At 31.8% G+C, this 5,416-nt stretch overlaps 1 non-coding gene across 1 annotated transcript; it reads right to left on the bottom strand.

The window, feature by feature from the left end:
- Positions 1 to 4,387: 4,387 nt before the first annotated feature.
- On the bottom strand, positions 4,388 to 4,525 carry LOC115940439 (U4 spliceosomal RNA). Its single transcript, XR_004075197.1, has one exon. It is a non-coding gene; the product is annotated as a U4 spliceosomal RNA (small nuclear RNA).
- Positions 4,526 to 5,416: the final 891 nt, after the last annotated feature.

Genomic DNA, 5,416 nt, shown 5'->3' with positions numbered 1-5,416 from the left:
ACACCCAGTGCTCATCACAAGGGCACTCTTTATTTATTTTTTTTTAATTAACATATAATGTATTATTTGTTTCAGGGGTATGGATCTGCATTTTTTTAAAGTAACAGTTTATTGAGATATAATTCACACATCATATGTTTAACATATTTAAGGTACAAAGTGATTTTTATCCACAGAGCTGTGCAACCATCACTATGACAGATTTTAGAACATATACATCACTCCAACATTGGTAAACTTTCTCAATGAATCTTTGGATATATTTTCTTGGCTAAAAGAGTTTCCAAAAAAAAATTAAAATTAAGCGGTTCTTTAATGTTAAAATTGCATTTCTTTCTTCACATATTTTATTATAGACAACTAAAAGAACCAATTGGCACTTTTGACATTGTGAATTTTCTTTTCATCTTCTACCATCATAATAGGTACATTGTTATCTCTAGGGTATAGCAGACAATGTTTGCTAAGTTTTCCATTACTATATAGCATAAATCATCTTTTATTCAGTATCTCATTTATTTATTCAACATTCTTCAAGCCTTCACCAAAAGTGTCTGTGAGACCCTTCCACTTTCAACAGCCTTCTGGAAATACTTCCAGGTTCAATTTACATCAATGCCACATTTTTTTTTTTTCTGTTACAACAATATCCTACCTTCAGATACCCAGTTATGTTCTGTTTATCTTGTACCGTGTGGAGATTCTTACAATTCCTAAAGTGTTGTGGCTTAAAACAACATATTGTCCGCTCCCCAATCTCCAGATTAGGCATGGCTTAGGAGGAAAGTCTCAAATCTACTGTACACGATGGCACCCAGAACAGCTCCACTATGCGTCCACTCCCAAGTTGTTCTATTCACATGGGTGGCAAGATAATGCCTGCTCTTGGCGAGGAGCTACACCAGTTATTTTCGTGAGGTGCTTCTATTCTCTATGTAAGGCTCTCCACAGTTCTTTTTGTACTTTCTCATATCATGGAAGTTCAGTTCCAAGAGTATGTACATATTAAAAAGAGAGAAGCAGAAGATGTTCTAAAACTTGGGACAAAAAAAAAACCAAAAAACCTGTTACAGCATCTCTTTTGCCATGTTTTATTGGTCAAAGTCATAACATGACCACCCAGATTTCAAGATGGAAGGTCATAGATTCACATCTTGATGGGAGAAATGTCAACTAATTTGTAGTTGTCCCTAATCTAATATAGGGATAATTACATATAATGTTTTAAAAAACAACAAAGTTTTAGTTTTAATATAGCTTATTTTTTCACTTATATTTTATTTTCCCTTGAAGTATTAATTTTTATATAAATAAAACTAAACTAGTATTATATTTAGGGAAATAAGACTACAAAAGTAAAAATGTATTTATTTGTGGCACATGTTCTAAGTGGTTGATGTGATGCTAAGTACCTAATAAGACATTCTTAAACACTATCTTATATTATCCAGTTTTTCACAGCAATATTTAGAAGGTTGGACCATGAAGAGGATGCTATTGGCTATAGCAAAATATTTTTATATATTCTTACATAAAGGGACAAGATTGATTCCTTATAATGACTTAATTTGTTGTTCTCAGTAGATTTGTGGAGATATTGCTCTAAGAGCTAAATTTTTATGTTGTTTTTAATTTCAATTTATTAATATTTTATTTCATTTTGTGTGAGCATATTGTTTCCTCAGGTCAGATATTAACTCTATGACAATTTCTTGATAGTTAGAAACCAATAAAGATTTAATAGGAGGAGCCTGAGGGGAAGTATGCATTTAAATCAGGTGGTGGTGTTTTAATATTCTAATAACTTTCATCTATGTGACAATAAAATTAAATTTCAAAAGTTTTAATGAAGGAACATATGATTTATCCTGCTGGATGTTCATGAATCCCTTAAGTGCTTTTTTCATAAAATAAACTGTCGAATGTTGCCTTTCTCATAGTGTTTTTCTGAAACACTGGTTCTAGAGAACCGTAATAGAACATAATATGACTTGGAGAATTAACAAAAAGTTATGTGTTTTAAATTATGGGTTTTCTCAAAGCTGTAAATCTTGCAATTTGCATCCTGTATCTCCAAACAAATATATGACACACATTTAAAATAAATAAATCTATTGAGGAAGCACTGCTGAGAACTGCTGATTCTAGCGTGACTCTTAGGAAAACAATACTTTCTTTTTGAATTTGAAAGAAATTTAATAAAGAGAGTTAAATTCTTAACAACTAATGGAAAAGACTGGAGGAGCAATTTCTTGGACCACTTCTAAGAATGATTTCCTCATTATCAAAAAGTAAGAACTTCGGAACTATAACTTACGCCGCACTCAGAACACTGAGGTAGTGACTGACTACACCCCTGAATCACTAAAATATGCCTAAGAAGCTGGCATCACAACTAGGGTCCCCTACCTCACTGGTAAATATAGACTAATTCTGAAGCCCCTTCCTCCATACTTGCTTTTATTGTTGCCTACAAAGCTGAAGCCTGGATGCTGATAGATAAAGATTTTTGTTTCCTTTTAGTTCAGTTATGAGTGTGTCTAATTGAATTCAATTCCAAGACAACAGCCACGAGTTTTCAGGTAACGTAAATTAATTTGCTAAACTCTTCACTATGTAAAGAGGTGGAAATAGATAATGAATGGTATCGCTTCAAAATTATTTAGCTTAATTCATTGCAGCTAAGTTTTGTGGTACTGTATATGAATATTCTATTATTGTTGTCCTACTGACAACTACCACTGCTACAGAAGATTTTTGTATTTGCTCTTCAAACTTGATGTTCTGAAATGAAGAAAGCAGAGGTTTTTTGTTTATTTCATCATCCCTGCTCCATATCTCATTGGCCTCTTTAATTTAATTTAAATTGCAGTGAAAATGGTAAACTGGCAATCAGCATCTGATTCAATCGTCTTCTAGTGTGCCTTCTTCTAAATCAGAGCCTAAATAACTAACACAGTATTTGAAGGGTTTTTTTGTTGTTGTTGTTTGTTTTTGCAGCCAGAAGAGTGCAATGTACAATGTCCTGAACCAGAAAAAAAGAGTTTTCAAACTGTGGGTTGGACCCCTTCTCTACCCCTTCTAAATATTTCTTACCTGGAAAAATACTTTTGCTTAAATTATTCATGCAGCAATTAAATAATTATTACTTATTGCACTTCAATAAGACCATTACAGTTGCTAACCTTTGTGGTTTTGAAGATGAGGTCCTTGAGGAAAACCAGAAAGGAATCTCATATTGCTTCTAAATTTAAGTCTGTCCTTATGAATTCACATAATTCTGAGGGACTCTGATTTGCATTTTTAGAGTGAGTTTAGGGGATTGCTAAAAACTAAAAAGAAGTGAACAATGAACATGCTTGTCCCCCTACATTTCCACTTAAATATTAGAAAATTATACCAATCATAAAAATGATCCTATCTGTTCACTTTATAGATGATGAGAGTAATCATTATCTATATTAAGTAAAATATATAAAGTGAGGGAAGAACTACTTAATATTTTTTTTGTTCAAGGGGTCCTTTTTTTTTTTTTTAAAGATTTTATTTATTTATTTGACAGACAGAGAGGGACATAGCAAGAGAGGGAACACAAGCAGGGGGAGTGGGAGAGGGAGAAGCAGGCTTCCCGCTGAGCAGGGAGCCCGATGCGGGGCTCAATCCCAGGACCCTGGGATCTTGACCTGAGCTGAAGGCAGATGCTTAGTGACTCAGCCACCCAGGAGCCCCATGTTCATGGGTCCTGACATTAAATCAGACAATGTCTAGATATGACAAATGCTTATTAAAATATATTAAATGAATATTAAGTTACCAATATAACTAAAATGCTTCTGTGGTACTTTTCTTACTTCAGTAAAAACTATAAAATATTATAGGAAATATGACATAACTAGTACTAATGTGGTAGCATCTTTCATATTACAGGTTCATTTCCATACCTCTTTATGAAATTTGAATTTTCTTCACGATTTTCTTTCTAAAGCACTAAATTAATGATTTGATGTTATTGTATTTTCAAGGATACCAACAATATTTAATTACTACAGACATGGAAAGCTGATCTTTCACGTAAAATTTAGTCACTTTCTATAAATAATACCATACTAGTAAATATGTTTTTTAAAAATAATAGATATATTTAAAAAGTTAAGAAATAAATGATAATTTTTTTAATACATGCAATGTTATAGACATGGGTATTTAATTTGGGGACATGGAATTGAATGTCTCACTTCTAGAGTGGTTAGACATAAATTATTTTATTAATATATCCAAATCTAATCTACTAACACTATTTTTTAAGATTGTGATATACCTTATAATGTAATTTCATTAGTAATTTTATTGTTTGGTGTTACTTTTTTTAAATTTGAATTGTGTTTTCTAACTAATGTCTAGATCAAGAATATATAAGGATTTTTTTTAGTTATTTAATCATTACTGATTTTTCTTAATTTTCAATTAGCAATAATCGCACCTCGGATAAACCTCATTGGCTACGATACTGCCACTGCATAAAGCTTGATTTTTCTTAATTTGGATTACATTATTTTTTGTATTTTAATAATTATTGGCACAAATGCAATAAGTTCACTTTTTCTACCTTGGCATGCAAATTCAATTACTATTCTTCCTTATTACATCTCAATATCATCAAATGATAAGTAGCTGCACCTCAAAGTAAATTTAGATGTTTTCATAAAAAATGCTTAGTTCAACTATTAATTCCAAACATAGTATATATTTTGTGATTTATGATATGACACAATGCAGTATGTAATTTATGATCTATGATGACACAATCTAAGATTGGTTACGCATATCCACTGTTTTTTTTAAAAAATTTTTATTGTTATGTTAATCACCATACATTACATCATTAGTTTTTGATGTAGTGTTCCATGATTCATTGTTTGTGCAGGGTATGTGCTATGGTGAGCACTGTGAATTGTCAAGACTGTTGAATCACAGATCTGTATCTCTGAAACAAATAATGCAATATATGTTAAGAAAAAAAAGAAGAAGATAGCAGGAGGGGAAGAAAGAAGGGGGGGAAATCGGAGGGGGGAGACGTACCATGAGAGATGATGGACTATCCACTGTTTTTTTTTTTTAAAAAAGGAATTTATAAGAAAAAAATCTGTCACATTATAAGGGCTATCATATTTTTTCACTCTATAAACATCTGCTGACAGCCTCACAACCTTTTATAGTGGCTTTGATACTGAGAGGCTTTGTACATATATGTGAAATAAATGTATAGGCTACAATGTTTATAATGTTTAAAAAATATTGACAGAAACAAGTTGTGGGATTTACCATGGAACTTACACAATTGTAATATGCAATTTAGCTCACAGTGGTTAATTATCAAAGGTAGTACTGAGTTTTCCAGATGAACTAATAGTATCCG

The sequence above is a fragment of the Leptonychotes weddellii genome, chromosome 3 (assembly GCF_054177405.1).
Source record: "Leptonychotes weddellii isolate Sample4059 chromosome 3, ASM5417740v2, whole genome shotgun sequence".
NCBI classification, from domain to species: Eukaryota; Metazoa; Chordata; class Mammalia; order Carnivora; family Phocidae; genus Leptonychotes; species Leptonychotes weddellii.
Note: the sequence above shows the minus strand (reverse complement) of the source record. Positions and strands in the feature narration are given on the sequence as shown.